Source organism: Amia ocellicauda, chromosome 8 (genome assembly GCF_036373705.1).
Source record: "Amia ocellicauda isolate fAmiCal2 chromosome 8, fAmiCal2.hap1, whole genome shotgun sequence".
Lineage (NCBI taxonomy): Eukaryota > Metazoa > Chordata > Actinopteri > Amiiformes > Amiidae > Amia > Amia ocellicauda.
The window spans coordinates 2,697,539-2,714,271 of NC_089857.1; the positions used below are offsets into that span (position 1 = coordinate 2,697,539).

Below are 16,733 nucleotides of genomic sequence, written 5' to 3' on the forward strand. Positions count from 1 at the left end.
GTCACATACGCCAATATGTGCCACTGCCTTATGGAGGTGAGAGAAGGAGTGTGGCAGGTGTGAGAGTGAGGTAAAAGGGGGAGGGAGGGGATGGTAGAGGGTTGCGAAGAAGCTACATGGATCAGATTCGTTTTGCTGTGGAATTGTAATTTGTGGGAGCTCAGTTTTGAATGCACTAGCAGATTCCGTTGTTGTGAACTGCATATCAAGAAGTATTGCTGAGATGGTAGTAGTGCTCTCGCCATCACTCACCCACACTCTGTGAAAGCCAAGGTGTCGGTTGTTCCCAGTGTGTCTAAGTGTAGAGTTCAAGTGATGATCTCTTATTAGTGCCATGGTGTCTGGGCCTCTGGCATCTAGTGATGGAGGAGAGGATCTGAGGAGCTCATTGAACACTTTCAGTTTCATCCCTCTCCAGAGCTATATGGCACACAGACCATGCTTAGCTAGTTCAAGTTGCCATCTTGCTTACGGTTTATGTTCTCCCTCCTCCTGTTTCTGTAGTTCCACGTCCCTACCACTGGCAAGCCGGGCGTGACTGTGACGTTCCGCAAGATGCTGTTGAGCCGCTGCAAGACGGAGTTTGAGAAGGATAAGGGTAGCGATGAGGTCGTCGAGAAGAAGCAGAAGCAGCTGGATGCATCCTTGGTAATAAAAAATAAATTATTGTTTATTTATTTTTTTAACTGAAATTTGATAGTCCTTTATTGTAAATAAGGCACAGGTTGGTTGTGCAATCTCAGTAACTATTTATTAAATACTAAGTTACTTACTTAATGGGAAAAGTTGCATTCCCCTCGGACACGATCTTGTGGATGTCAGGTGAGAGGATTGTGATTTTGATGCGCAGGCAGTCCTCGATTGACTCATGTGAATGCCAGTTCCTGTCGTGAGTCTTGATTGCGTTCATAGAGGAAAATAAGGACTCCCAGGTGTAAGTTGATCCAAAAATTGTTAGCACGTAAAACGCAAGTTTCTTTATTGTGCTTGTAAATGCCGGACTTAATACACGAGGATAGAGAGAGTCTCGGGTTCCAGTGGTGTCCGGGTTTTATTGGGGGTTGGATCAGACCAGTAGGGGAACACAAGTAAAAAGGGGAAAAACAAAGCAAAACAAGCATGCAAATGTCTACACAAACAGGGGGCTCTGGACAGTCAGGGGTTGTAGTGTCAATCCTCGGCGGTTAGCTGCCTTGTCAGGGAAGGAGAGGGATTAATAGAGAAGGCACAGCTGCCGCTGACGACACAGTCGCCTCGGTGCTCATTGCCCGCAGCCGTGAGTCCACAGCCTGTTTGCGAGGGAGCGTCAACACAGCTGCTGCACATGAGCACCTAATCAGTGGGCGTCAGCAGCAGCTGTGCCGTGACAGACAGCGGCCTGTCACAGTGCTGTATTCCTCTGAGCATGCCCCCAAAATGCACACAAGGACTCGGCACTCCTATGCGCATCCCTGATTTGGCTCGACGTCTGGAATTCAATCAGCTCATTTTGACGCTGATAGGGGCAACTGTTTGGCAGATGCAATTACACTATCCATGGGACTTGTTGGTAGCCAATTCCTCCGAAACTGTCACCATGCACTTTTTAAATACCTCCGCGTCTGTGAAGGGCATGTTGTGTTTGGTTAGAACCCAGGATGCTTTTAGGGAGGCACTTGTGAGCTTCTGTTGTTGGGTCAGGCTATGATGGAGGATTCTGCTGCCGTTTATGTAGCTTGCAGTTAATGCTTAAAATGTTCTGCGTCGGGCCTCTGTCTAGGGAGGGAAGGCCACTTTGAAAATACCATGCTTAGATTCATAATGTCGTATGAGATTGTATTCTTTGCAAACAGTAAAATTTGCATTTGCATTGTCCCCACCAATATATCACTGTAAACATAACTATGTAATTTCAATAAAAGCACTGGCACATGATGTAGGTACAGTGCATGTGTGGGAATATGACAGAGTCTGTCATTGGTGGCTGACCTCCAGTAAGTAGTTCAAACAAAGGATATGTTAGACATTTCTTTACTTCTACCAAACAATACAATGAAACACAATTATAAGTGACACGTCTTCATTTTCCCTGCATTGAATTACATACAGGTCACTCTTTATGTTAGCTAGTGGATAGCTGACATTTGCTAGCTAGCTACAGTATCATCAACCAGTGTTTGCAGCTGTTTGAATTTGAGTCAATGAGAGACGCTAGCAATGCAATGTAGTGTTCCTTAGCTGGCAAGGTGACAGAGTGTTCGTGTCTACCGTCTGAAAGGCACTTAATGCACGCAGCTAATATGAGGTTAATCCAGTCAATCGCACCATAGCGATTTCATTTTATGTTGGCAGGGTTCATATACACAATAGCTGAATTTGCTGTATTAAGTAACAGATAATAAACAAAACCTAAACACATATGCCTATCATATATAATGTTTAACTGCTCAGTGTATGTTTTAGTGTAGTAGTAGTAGTCTAGTGCTTGTGACTGTTTTGTGCGCAACTGTGCACTTGTCTAAATTCATGCCTTGACTATGTTTTCTCGATTGTTACATAAAAATCATGGCTTATTCTAGTACATAATGGCTTTTATATACAATTCCCCAATTCCAAAAAAGTTGGGACAGTATGGAAAATGCTAATAAAAGAGGAGTGATTTATAAATATTTTTTGACTTGTATTTAAACAAAAAAACGTATAAAGACAAGGTCTTAAATGCTTTTAAGACAATTTTTTAGGTCTTAGACTTAAATTTAAGCCCAACATAAATAGGCCTGTTGCACACAAAAAAATTAAATCAGTTTGGTCTTAAATTTAAGTAATTTTTTAAGCCTACTCTACACCAGGCTTAAATGGGAAAAAGGTATCTCTTGCTATAGAAACTGACATGAAACCAACATGGCAGCACATTTGCCAGGTAATTTAGATTTTTTTATATGAAAGGGCATACATACAAAGTAATGGAAGTTTAACTAATAATAGTTTCAACTAATTTGACACTGACATTTTTAATTAAATTAATAAAAACTGTATTAATATTTTAGGTGGACTATTACAATATAAATTAAAATATATTATCTAGTATCTATTATAAAGAATGACAACTGTATTAATAACCAACAACTCTTAATACATTACAATGATACATTTCTCCTTCCCCTTTTAACTAAAATCTTGCCATTTTTAACTTTAACATTTTGATTTCTAGTTTTTCCCTTTACAACAAAAGATTTAAAGGTCCTCTCTTTAAACCTAGTTTTTATTTTTTTGGTTTGAATGGGCCAACATCTTCAGAAAATGGAATTAAATAAGTAAATGTCCTGTTGTTATGTTGTCGGTAATACAGCTGTAAAATAAGCAATATATATTAATAATTGTAACTATACAAATAGGCATACTTTAAAATTTGTATTTGTATTAAACACCACTCCAAAACAATATGCATATTATGTGATGCATTTATATATTTTTAATATAACAAGTGTTTCAACTATTATATCAGATGATAGAGCACAGTGAGGTTTGTCTCTCTGTGTGGTTTGCAGAAGCTGTCACTGTAACTAGAGGGTTAAGAAATGTGATGAGGACAAGCAGGAAGTGTTCGCCCCTCTCAACGTGCTTATTAAACGTAGATGTCAGCGAGTTGTATGTAAAAAAACCACTCGTTGAACGCGTGAAAACATAGTATACACTTTCTATTATTGATTGTACTGTATTTAAACATAAAATAAACATTGAAGTAAAACGAAGTACTTTTAAAAAACGAATTTAAAAATACATTTACAGTGCGCACTACGGTGCGATTCATGGCATTTGCATTTTGTGTTATTTCATTCCAGGATTTTTCCCCATTTCCCCAAAAATGTTCTTATGATTAGTTGCTCAACTATAGAAGCAGCCATTTTTTTTTTCCTTTCTTAACAAACATAATAAGACCAAACTTTGCTGCTTAGCAACATCAGGTAAGCCAGGGCTAACATAGGACCCGCGGGGTTTTGTTTCGTGCAACGGTCTTACCGTGAGGTCTTACATAAGTCCAATTTCACAGGACTTAGACTAAGGCTAGGGCTTTAAGTAAGACCTTTTTAGTGCAACCGGCCCATTTTAAGGTAAATGTTTATTTTGAAATTGATGTATGCAACACGTTCCAAAAAAGTTGGGACAGGGGCCATTTAGGACTAATAGCGATGTGACAAGTTGAAATAATCGTGTAATCATAGTATGTAAGGAGCCTCCAAAAATTGCCTAGTCCTTCAAGAGCAAGGATGGGTCGAGGCTCGCCAGTCTGCCAACAGATGCATCAGCGAATAATCCAACACTTTGAGAACAACATTCCCCAATGACAAATTGGTAGGATTTTGGGGATTTCACCTTCTACAGTGCACAATTTAATTAAAAGATTCAAGGAATCCGGTTAAATCGGTGCGTATAGGGCAAGACCGAAAACCACTTCTGAATCTCCCATCACTCAGACATCACTGTCTTAAAAACCATCATGAGTCTGTAATGGATATCCTGACGTGGGCTCGAGAATACTTTGGTAAACCTTTGTCAGTCAACACCATTTGCCGCTGCATCCACAGATGCAAGTTAAGGCTTTACTATGCAAAGCAGAAGCCATACATCAACACTGTCCAGAAGCACCGCTGACTTCTCTGGGCTCGGTCTCATCTGAGATGGACAGTAGCACAGTGGAATCGTATTTTGTGGTTTGACGAGTCAACATTTCAAATAGATTTTGGACAAAACAGCGGTCGTGTTCTCCGGGACAAAGAGGAAAAGGAACATCCAAGCTGTTATCAGCGTCAGGTCCAAAAGCCAGTGTCTGTCATGGTATGGGGGTGTGTCAGTGCCCATGGCATGGGTAACTTGCACATCTGTGAGGGCACCATTAATGCAGAAAGATATGTACACATTTTGGAGCAACATATGCTGCCATCCAGATGTCATCTTTTCCAGTGAAGTCCAAACACCAAACCACATTCTGCCCGGATTACAAGCGCATAGTTGCATTAGCAGAGAGTCTAGCATGGCCTGCCTGCAGTCCTGACCTATCTCTGCTTGAGAATGTGTGGCGCATTATGAAGTATAAAATAAGGTAACGAAGGCCCGTACAGTTGCGCAGCTGAAGAAATGCATAATGGATGAATGGGGGAAAATTTCGCTTGCTAAACTTAACCAACTGGTGTCTTCAGTGCCCAAACACTTAAGTATTATTAAAAGAAAAAGTGATGTTACACAGTGGTAAACAGTCGACTGTCCCAACTTTTTTGGCGTGTGTTGCAGTCATCAGATTTGAAATGAGTGTATATTTTCAAAAATAAATTAAATTCACAAAGTAAAACATCAAATAATGTGTCTTCAGTATAGTACAGGGTGAATTGAATTTTCAAATGACTCTTTTTGTTAGTTTTTTTGCATTTTCCATACTGTCCCAACTTTTTCGGAATTGGAGTTGTACAGCTCTGTATCATTGATTTCTGAACTTGGAGTGGTCTCTTATTTTTTTACAGAGCTGTATATTAGTCTAGTATATAGCCTACATTGTAGTTCTTCTAATAATGTGTTTGTCTCATCTTCGAGACTCTGGGCTACTTAGTAGTACAACAATCTGTTTAACGTTCTATGTGATCCATGACATGATGCATAAATAAAAACGAAAATGACCCCGCTAATACACAACGTTGCCACAGTGTTGCAGCAACATATTAATATGTGTGTTAGCTGGGAAGCTCTTTTTAATTGTTGTTTTAAAAACAACAATCCCAAAATCCCAGGATTGATAACAGTGCCCGGAATTGGATTCCCTACCCGGCACCCCTCTTTTCCACAATGTGCAGGTCCCCTCCCATTGAATACCAATGTGGGCTGTCATTAAGTGCTGTCTGTGTTTGCAGGGCGAGGAGGCCAAGGGCCAGCGTCACCGCCGGGCCCTGGGCAACATCCAGTTCATCGGGCAGCTCTTCAAGGTGAAGATGCTCAATGAGAACACCATGCACAACTGCATCATCGTCAAGCTGCTGAGAAAGCAGGACGAGGAGTCCCTGGAGTGCCTGTGCCGACTCCTCTCCACTATCGGCAAGGACCTGGACTCGGAGAAGGCAAAGGTAAGGCCGCTATGCCAAACTGTGCCCAGGCTAAATATCCAGGCACGTCAGACTGCATACTGGTCCTCATATTCTTCTCTAGACATAATGGGACAAAACTGCGGTGGCCAGTTTGCCAAAAGAGTAAATTCCGTCTCACTGACACTCCTGCGTTGTTTTAAAATGAGCAAACTAGCCTTTTTTCTGCCATCAGTCTTTTAGAGTCACCGGGCCTCTAGACAGTGGTCTGAATAACTTTCTGTGCATCTGCAAGAGCTTTCCAGAAGGAATGCTGCTTCACTCAGTAGTATGACGGTACTGCTCTGCCATGCTGTCTGGACTGTTTTCTGATCGTTCTGTCTGACCTTTTTACAAGCCCCCCATGGACCAGTACTTCAACCAGATAGAGCAGATGGTCAAACAGAGGAAGACCTCCTCTCGAATCCGCTTCATGCTGCAGGACGTCTTGGATCTTAGAAGGGTAATGACTGTTGGGAAAATAGAAACCTTCCTTGCTTTCAGCTTCCCATCCCCCATTCCCTGTCTGCCTCTTGTTTTGTCATTCTCCACTAGTCACTGACTCATTCTCCCCTTCCTCAGGATAACTGGGTGCCCAGGAGGGGTGACCAGGGCCCTAAGACAATTGATCAGATCCACAAGGAAGCCCAGTTGGATGAGCACCGTGAGCAGATCAAGGTGCAACAGCAGCTCATGAACAAGCAGGACAACCGACGTTGGGGCAGGAATAGTGTCCCTGTCTCCAAGAACAGGCCCATTGACACAAGCAGCCTCGGCAAGATCTCAAAGGTAACTGAGAAACATACAAATGCCGCCACCCACTACCCATCCACTTATGGAGATTTTACACTCATCTTTTCCACTGTCTACATAACCCTAAGTATAGTGCTACCCAATTAACTTTTATAGTTACTTTCAGCAAAACCCCAGTTTCTGAGCCCTGTTTTGTTGGCAGCAGTTGAGTGGTTTGGCAGGCTGTGTAGTTGTTTACTTGCTTTAACGTTGGCATATTTGTTCTGTGGATCGTGCTTCTGCTGAACACCTCCATCAAAAATATACAGCATCAGAGGTGAGGAAAGTTCAATGAATCTGCCTGCAATATGATCAAGACATGAATGTAACTCCAATAGAATGTATACTTAATACAGCTCAAGAAGGAAATTCACAGATTGTGAGGAATGAGAATCTATTATGCCCTGACCAGTCGACTGACTCTTTGTCCCCCCCAGCCGTCAGGAATGGGCCCCCGAGGCTCCCAGCAGGGCCAGATTAAGCAGCCACGTAAGATCATTACTGGAGTGTCATTCACAGCTGAGGTGAAGCTCAACAAGGCCGAGAAGGCCTGGAAGCCAAGCATAAGGAAGGCTATCACAGAGGACCCTGAGACCATCAAGACAGAGGTATGTACAGGTTTCCTGGAAAAGTCATGGGAAAACAATGGCCATGGAAAGTCATGGAAAATGACAAACAATTTTAAGTCATGGGATATAGCTACACATATAACCCATTTACAACATACATGGGATATAATGTAAACTCTGATACAAAGAAACAGTTTCAAGGTGTCGAATAACATTTTATTAAATCCTGTTTAAATTTTCCTTTTAGTACATATTCTGTAATACATGTGGTTATTATGAACGTCTCAGATGAATGTGCCAGATATTATGTACACAGGGATTTCCAAGTCTTGGGACAGTCTGTGTGAAGCGCATATATGTTAAGAAAAACTCCTATAACCATACAGCAACACAAAGAGGCTCGGTGCATTCACAACACGCAGACTTTTGGCATTCTGCACTGATTCTCAAGATAATTGGTTGCGTTCTTGTACTACAAATGTACATAATTCTGAACAGAATCTGACCATTCAGCCAGTAAATTCACAGTATTTGTGTAGTTTCTGAGCAGAATGACGTAAATCTGTGTACGTGATTGTGACTAAATTGGTCAGGATCTACCAGAATGATGATCTCCCTTTTATGTGAAATAAAGTTAATAGTTAAAGTTAATCACACGCACATCCAACTTAATTAGTAGGTGCAGGGTACATAAAAATCCATATAAAGTAAAAAAGAAATACCTGCACACTTACCACAGCTCCAATGCACAAATAAAATGTATTTATGTAACCCATGCTTCACTGTTTTTTAGCAAAAACTATTTGATCTACACAAGATCTTCAGGATATGGATGTATGGACCAGGATATGGATCCTGATGAAGATTTCTTGTAGATTGAAATGTTTTTGTGAAATAAAGTGGAAATGTTGTTTTAATTGTTTTCTCATTATCATACACATAGTGTTCCGTGTTTTTGGTTTTTATTTTGAAAAAACAAAACAAAACAAACACTAAAACTGGATGAAAATCGTTGCAAAAACAATTATCAGGTTTAATAAGATGGGGGGAAAAACAGGTTTTACTAAAGCTTACATCAGTGTTTCTCAACCCAGGTCCTGACAAACCACTGTCTCTTCTAATGTTCGCTCACCTGCGCTTTCAGCTCTCTGTAATTGAACAAATTAAGTGATTAATTAGAAATGTCCTGTTATTTTCAGCTCTCATGTGTTGGTTGATAATTCCATTTAAGGTTTCAATTAAACAAGCGAGCGCTCTGTTAGAACAAACAACAGCCGACACAGGGGTTCATCAGGACCAGTGTTGAGAACCCCTGCCTACATGAAATGCTCAAACTTTATGAAGTGTCCGTTGCATTTAAATTAAGTAGCCAAATGTATGATATGCATATTTATTTAAAATCATGTAAATAATAACAATATGTATTGTTCTATTCAACACATTAAATTTTATTTCAAAACCATAAAGAAGTTCTACAAAAGTTACCAGTATACACTGTTTATCCCAAAGCTCACTTTTGCCGAGTTTCTTTGTGCTGTTTGCACTGTCCTCAATGCCACAATGCTGACCAACCTCCGTATGTGAGCCAATCATATAGCGCGATATGAAACACATGACCTCCAGCAAGCGTCTGTTTGAGCTGTTTGAGCCATGACCATTTGCATATCGTAATATTTGAGTGTATGTTTTTATTAATTAATTTAGCTGATTTATACTAGTTTATATTCAAGGCAATTCAGAAATCATTAAAATATAGACTGTTAATGTTGTTTTGTATAGTTTCTACAGTAATCAACATTTATACTACACTAACATTGATCAGATAGTTCTAGGTTTACTTTTGCATTTACTTCTTTGTGTGCTGTTTATTAGTTGAGGGTAGCATGTTTTATTAAAGTGGTTGGATTGGATGGCTGTTAGGGGAGATGACAAAAGCTAATTATGTGGTTCTTTCCTATTGTGTTTATCAATATGCTTATTATTTTCTGTGTGCATTTCCAATTTTCCAGCATTATACTGTAAACGAATACATAATTTAGTCATGGACAATGATCATGGAAAAATCATGGAAAAGTCATGGGAATAAAAATCTGATTTGCGTGGGAAGCCTGTATGTAGGAGCAGTGGACACGGTAATAACTTGCTAGTCTTAAAGGGGATTGTGGCTAAGCTTGGTGCCCCTGTGATGATCTGAGGGGCTACATATGCTCACAAGCACCCACTGCTCCAGTACAAATAAAACCATGGACTTGGCCAAGGTTTACAGAACTAACCCTTTTTCCTTCCTTCCCTCCTCCCTCCTTTCCCCTTCAACAGCAGATGTTCTGCAGGATACGCAGTATCCTGAACAAACTGACCCCACAGATGTTCCATCAGCTGATGCGTCAAGTGACCGAGTTGACCATCGACACAGAGGAGCGGCTCAAGGGTGTCGTTGACCTAATCTTTGAGAAGGCCATCTCCGAACCCAACTTCTCCGTCACTTACGCCAATATGTGCCACTGCCTTATGGAGGTGAGAGAAGGAGTGTGGCAGGTGTGAGAGTGAGGTAAAAGAGGGAGGGAGGGGATGGTAGAGGGTTGCGAAGATGCTACATGGATCAGATTCGTTTTGCTGTGGAATTGTAATTTGTGGGAGCTCAGTTTTGAATGGACTAGCAGATTCCGTTGTTGTGAACTGCATATCAAGTATTGCTGAGATGGTAGTAGTGCTCTCGCCATCACTCACCCACACTCTGTGAAAACCAAGGTGTCGGTTGTTCCCAGTGTGTCTAAGTGTAGATTTCTAGTGATGATCTCTTATTAGTGCCATGGTGTCTGGGCCTCTGGCATCTAGTGATGGAGGAGAGGATCTGAGGAGCCTCATTGAACACGTTCAGTTTCATCCCTCTCCAGAGCTATCTGGCATTTGTTTTGCATTCAATTCCAAACCACTCATTGAGATTAGCTGCATGAATCCTGGACCCCTGTTCATCTGTGGGTTTTTACTCTGTACCTGTTAAAGCTAGAAGCCAGCCTACCACACAGACCATGCTTAGCTAGTTCAAGTTTCCATCTTGCTTACGGTTTATGTTCTCCCTCCTCCTGTTTCTGTAGCTCCACGTCCCTACCACTGGCAAGCCAGGAGTGACTGTGACTTTCCGCAAGCTACTGTTGAGCCACTGCAAGACGGAGTTTGAGAAGGATAAGGGTGGCAATGAGGTCGTCGAGAAGAAGCAGAAGCAGCTGGATGCATCCTTGGTAATAAAAAATAAATTATTGTTTATTAATTTTTCTATCTGAAGTTTGATAGTCCTTTATTGTAAATAAGGCACAGGTTGGTTGTGCAATCTGAGTATGAATGGGCCAATCGTTAAGCAAGCATTTGAAGCATCGTGCAAGCATGTATGTAAGTGGTGTGTATGTTTATTTTAAGGACTTTTATTTAGTGCTTGGCCATGTTGGTTCTTGACAGCCTCGTGTAACACACACCTGTAAAACGGGCATGTGGCACAACGTGCTTAGAAATGCAATTTGAGACTCCCCAAAACAATTAGCATTGTGCCTAATTGACCATTGTGGTGCGAGGGCGTCTGCCTGTGCTGTTGTGACTGTCAGTGTCGGCTGGGTGAGGGGCGGACCTCTGCAGCTTGGTGCAGCAGAGCAGATTGTGGTGATCTGGAGAAGATAGCAAGGCTAGATTTAGTTCTTAATATGAAAATAACACTAGTGAATTAGTCACTATGTGGACAGTAGATAGTCAACCTTTACATCTATGTTAATCCAAGAGATCAGGCATGAGAAAGCTTTATGTGATCCAGTAATCAGCAGTCACGTGATTTACTGTGTATGTAGCTCTGGGTCTGATCCATACTGCAGCGATCTCCCGGCACTAGGGAATCCAATCCCAGGATCTTGGACAGTTTTCTCGTCCCAAAATACTGGGATTGAAAACGTGAAATACACGGGATCAGAGTTCAAAGTACAGCCATCTGCAGATTCAGCCCGACTTCAGCCGATCAGCAGAAGAAGACACTGCTGAGGTCTCACAGACTCCAACTTTAAAGGGGCAACTACAGTTCATGAGCTGCATGAGTGACGCAGCAGCAGCACCATCGTGTGGTTAACTGCATCACCACAGAATTGTTCCTCTTTGAAAACGCGGGGGACGAGGGCTGTACCTGCAGTTAACATTAACTTTCTGATGTCAACTCTACCAAACCAGTGTGGAGTCCGAAATCTCATTTTAGCCGCCAGCAATATTATTTGGCCCCCCAATGCCCCCCAAATTAATTTTAAATATATATATATATATATATATAAATGCTAAAAGTCCCAAATGCAATGTCCCAAGAAGGAAGTGACCCAACCTAAATAATACAAAAGTTACATTTTAACTAAATCAATGATGGAGGAGGTGAACAGCGCCTGGTGCTGAAAATATAGCTAACTTGTTATGCAAGCGGCACCCAGCAGCAGATGCAGAAAAACTACACCGGTCGAGTAATTCATTTCAACAATAATCTTCATTTTGACTTCATTGACTTTACAAACAACAAGAGGGATTAATTGGAGTCCATTTCTTGAGCCAAGGCCCATATAACATAACTTAACTGAAAATAAAAATGGCCTAATACAAGGGGGATTTTTTTTTTTAATTAGGCCTAATTACAATTACAACAGGCCAAAAAGGTAGCATCCTACATAAAACAATAATTAAAAGAAAAAAAGGCAATGTCTGTGTCTTAATGTCTGTATCGGGAGTCTCGGGATAACCTGCTCCTGTAATGACAAAACAAACAGAAAATACTGTAAGTATGAGACCTAAAATAGCCCTGGATATGCACAAATTATAATAATAATAATCACAATAATGTTAGCAGCCTATATGACTATTTATTAAATACTAAGTTACTTACTTAATGGGAAAAGTTGCATTCCTCTCGGACACGATCTTGTGGATGTGAGAGGGATGTGATTTTGATGTGCAGGCAGTCCTCAATTGACTCATGTGAAAGCCGGTTCCTGTCGTGAGTCTTGATTGCGTTCATAGAGGAAAATGATGACTCGCAGGTGTAAGTTGTTCCAAAAATTGTTAGCACATAAAACGCAAGTTTCTTTATTGTGCTGTATTCCTCTGAGCATGCCACCCAAAACGCACACAAGGACTTGGCACTCCTATGCGTATCCCTGATTTGGCCTTATGTCTGGAATTCAGTCAGCTCAGTTTGACGCTGATAGGGGCACCTTATCCAGCGAATTGCGGCCTCATCCAGGGAGGGTATCGTTTTCTTAGCAAAGGAGGATAATTCTCCACCTGGACGGACTGTGAAAGGATCACGTACAAACACAATGATATCCTTGGGCATGCTGTAGTCCTCAAATCTGGTGGTGAAGTTGTCTCTCAGCTGCTTGATAATATCTTTCATAACCTCTGTGACAATACAGCCTGGTCCCTCTGCCTGTCGTTTCTTCAGTGTGCTGAAGTGCAGTAGCCTTCCAGATGAGAAGTCCAAATCGAGCTTCCTAGTAAAGGCCTCAAGTTTTTCAACCATGTCCACAACTGTTGTTATTCTTGCGTGTAACTGCAGATTTAACCAGTTTAAGTGACAGAATATGTCAGCCAAAAAGGCAACATTAGAGAGGAATTCCTCAATTTCCAAAATATGAAGGTGGTCAGCTGCTGGCCTCATTTTGCCTTTTCTGGAAAAATCCACAACCTGGTAATGCAGCTCACAGAATTGTTCTAAAGCTTTTCCTTTACTCAGCCAGCACACATCATTGTGAACAGGAGATCATCATGGGTGGCCTCCTGGTCCTGTCACAAGCTTGCAGAAAAGACGGTGTTGGGTGCTTGATATCGTGATACATAAATTAAAACGTTTACGTATTTAAGAAAGCAATACGCTATTAGTCTTGTTGTTTTTGTTGATTCTGTTGGTTGCATTGTAATTATTACTGCATTTGAAAATGACCCCGTTATTACACAACGTTGTCACAGTGTTGCAGCAACGTAATAATATGTGTGTTAGCTGGGAAGCTCTTTTTAATTGTTTTAAAAACAGCAATCCCAAATTCCCGGGATTGATAACAGTGCCCGGGATTGGATTCCCTACCCGGCACAACTCCTTTCCACAATGTGCAGGTCCCCTCTCTGTGAATGCCAATGTGGGCTGTCATTAAGTGCTGTCTGTGTTTGCAGGGCGAGGAGGCCATGGGCCAGCGTCGCCGCCGGGCCCTGGGCAACATCCAGTTCATCGGGCAGCTCTTCAAGGTGAAGATGCTCAATGAGAACACCATACACAACTGCATCATCATCAAGCTGCTGAGAAAGCAGGACGAGGAGTCCCTGGAGTGCCTGTGCCGACTCCTCTCCACTATCGGCAAGGACCTGGACTCGGAGAAGGCAAAGGTAAGGCCGCTATGCCAGACTGTGCCCTGGCTAAATATCCAGGCACGTCAGACTGCATACTGGTCCTCATATTCTTCTCTAGACATAATGAGCCAAAACTGGGGTGGCCAGTTTGCCAAAAGAGTAAATTCCGTCTCACTGACACTCCTGCGTTGTTTTAAAATGAGCAAACTAGCCTTTCTTCTGCCTTCAGTCTTCTAGAGTCACCGGGCCTCTAGACAGTGGTCTGAATAACTGTTTCTGTGCATCTGCAAGAGCTTTCCAGAAGGGATGCTGCTTCACTCAGTAGTATGACGGTACTGCTCTGCCATGCTGTCTGGACTATTTTCTAATCGTTCTGTCTGACCTTTTTACAAGCCCCCCATGGACCAGTACTTCAACCAGATGGAGCAGATGGTCAAAGAGAGGAAGACCTCCTCTCGAATCCGCTTCATGCTGCAGGACGTCTTGGATCTTAGAAGGGTAATTACTGTTGGGAGAATAGAAACTTTCCTTGCTTTCAGCTTCCTACCCCCCATTCCCTGCCTGCCTCTTGTTTTGTCATTCTCTACTAGTCACTGACTCGTTCTCCCCTTCCTCAGGATAACTGGGTGCCCAGGAGGGGTAACCAGGGCCCTAAGACAATTGACCAGATCCACAAGGAAGCCCAGTTGGATGAGCACCGTGAGCAGATCAAGGTGCAACAGCAGCTCATGAACAAGCAGGACAACCGACGTTGGGGCAGGAATAGTGTCCCTGTCTCCAAGAACAGGCCCATTGACACCAGCAGCCTCGGCAAGATCTCAAAGGTAAATGAGAAACACACAAATGCCGCCACCCACTACACCCATCCACTTTTGGAGATTTTACACTCATCTTTTCCACTGTCTACATAACCCTAAGTATAGTGCTACCCAATTGACTTTTACAATAACTTTCATCAAAACCCCAGTTTCTGAGCCCTGTTTTGTTGGCAGCAGTTGAGTGGTTTGGCAGGCTGTGTAGTTTTTTTACATGCTTATATTACAGTTGAAACTGAGATGCAGTATAGCACCATTCTGGAGAGAACCGCTATACAGCTCTGGAAAACATTAAGAAGAATTGATGCTGTTTTGAAGGCAAAGGGTGGTCACACCAAATATGGATTTGATGTAGATTTTTCTTCTGTTCACTCTCTTTGCATTTAGTTAATTGATAAATATAATCTATTAACATGTCTATTTTTGAAAGCATTCTTACTTTTTTCACACCTGCCTAAAACGTTTGTACAGTACTGTGTATATATGTATATATGTGTGTGTGTGTATGTGTGTATATATATATATATATATATATATATAGCTATATATATATATATATATATATATATGTATTCTCCATATTGTGGAAGTCACTATGGATAAGGGCGTCTGCTAAAAAATAAATAATAATAGTTATATATAATTGACACAAGTATTGTGGGGAAATGGAACAATTGTAGCATTTATTTGCATTTCTTTCCATCCTTTCTTTCCAAGGAGACTGAGAAGAATAAACTTGAGCAGCAGTTCCTGCTGGACTTAGAGTCCATCTGTGCCAGCATGCAGAAACTCCACATTACCGATGTGGTCCTGGAGAAGGTATGCAGCCCTGCTTGTCTAGAGAACCCTAGAGTTTTATTTTCTTATTTTCTGCTTTGTTCTGATGGATGTGTTTAATGTTGATATTGGATGGTTTCATTTGTACTTATATACCATGTTGCATGTTTCTTGTCAGCTGCTTTGTAATTGTGATTGTTAGTTAGAATAATGTATGTGTGTTACCTGTCCACCGAGCCAGTTACTAGAAGACTTCCCAGTTTGCATTGACTGTTCTTCAGGAACGTCTTTTTGACTGAGTGTTATTTGACGTCTGAAAACATGATAATAGTGATATTATCACATGATTAACATGATAAACATGATAATAATGACATGATAGTGCAAAGTTTGTCAACTGAAGCCTGTATGTGGGGAAGGAACTCATTTGCATGTTCTGTTGCCTGTTTTTTCTCTCTCTCCTGGGCCAAGGGCTGCAGCGGCGACTCTGGCTCCAAGCCCGCTGAGCAGGGTAGGTAGTTCCCATTATTGACCCTCGACAACTTGGCATCTCTGTTAACATGGGTTGTCTGGTCTTGGTGTTTCTAAATTGTGGCACATTGATGTATCACTACAGTGCTTAAAAATGCCAGTCTCTGCCAGCTGGAGCAGGATAGCAGCGCAGTGTAAGTGTTGCACGTTTCCAGCCTCAGTCCTTGAGTCCCAGTCCCCATCTTATGTTCCATTTGTGAGTTCATATTTTTTAGTAACCGAAACCATTGAGACTGAGAGAGCCAAGGGCAAAGAGACAGTTGTGTGTGCTGGCCAACAGACTGGAGACACAGTATAGAAGCTAGAAGAAAATAAGTGATAATGGGTTGTAAAGCTTACCAAACCTGTAATCGCAAACTAATTTTTCTTTTCTTTTCCCCCTTTTAACACGCTGTGTGATGAAGATGATATTAAGGAGGAGAACTTCTACAAATGGCGTTTCCGTAAAGACTTGCCCTCTCTGCGGTCCCTGGAGCGCCTTAGAGAGAGAGCAGAGCAAGCCAGGAAGAGAGAGCGGAGGACTTCTGTTAAACATGGCTGGCATTAGAAATTGAGTGGGTGTGGGAGGGGGCGGGGGGGGTGTGTATATATACATTAAAACCTCAATAAAAGTGATAATTTCAAAAATTGAAGCACCAATCCTTCTCTGACACAGATGAAAGCTGGAGTTATAATGGATCAACATTTATTAATTTATTCTTCTCTGGTGAATGTTTAACCTAAAAAATAAGGTGTCTAATCAATCCAAAACATAAGCAAAGTAAGATTGCTCTTAACAGTGTGTATGTGGTGGCATATATATATATATA

The 16,733-nt window shown here is 41.6% G+C and overlaps 2 non-coding genes across 2 annotated transcripts; both read left to right on the top strand.

The window, feature by feature from the left end:
• The first annotated feature begins 307 nt into the window (after nucleotides 1-307).
• Nucleotides 308-384, top strand: LOC136757811 (small nucleolar RNA SNORD66). Its single transcript, XR_010819631.1, has one exon. It is a non-coding gene; the product is annotated as a small nucleolar RNA SNORD66 (small nucleolar RNA).
• A 9,845-nt stretch (nucleotides 385-10,229) lies between these two features.
• Nucleotides 10,230-10,306, top strand: LOC136757810 (small nucleolar RNA SNORD66). Its single transcript, XR_010819630.1, has one exon. It is a non-coding gene; the product is annotated as a small nucleolar RNA SNORD66 (small nucleolar RNA).
• Nucleotides 10,307-16,733: the final 6,427 nt, after the last annotated feature.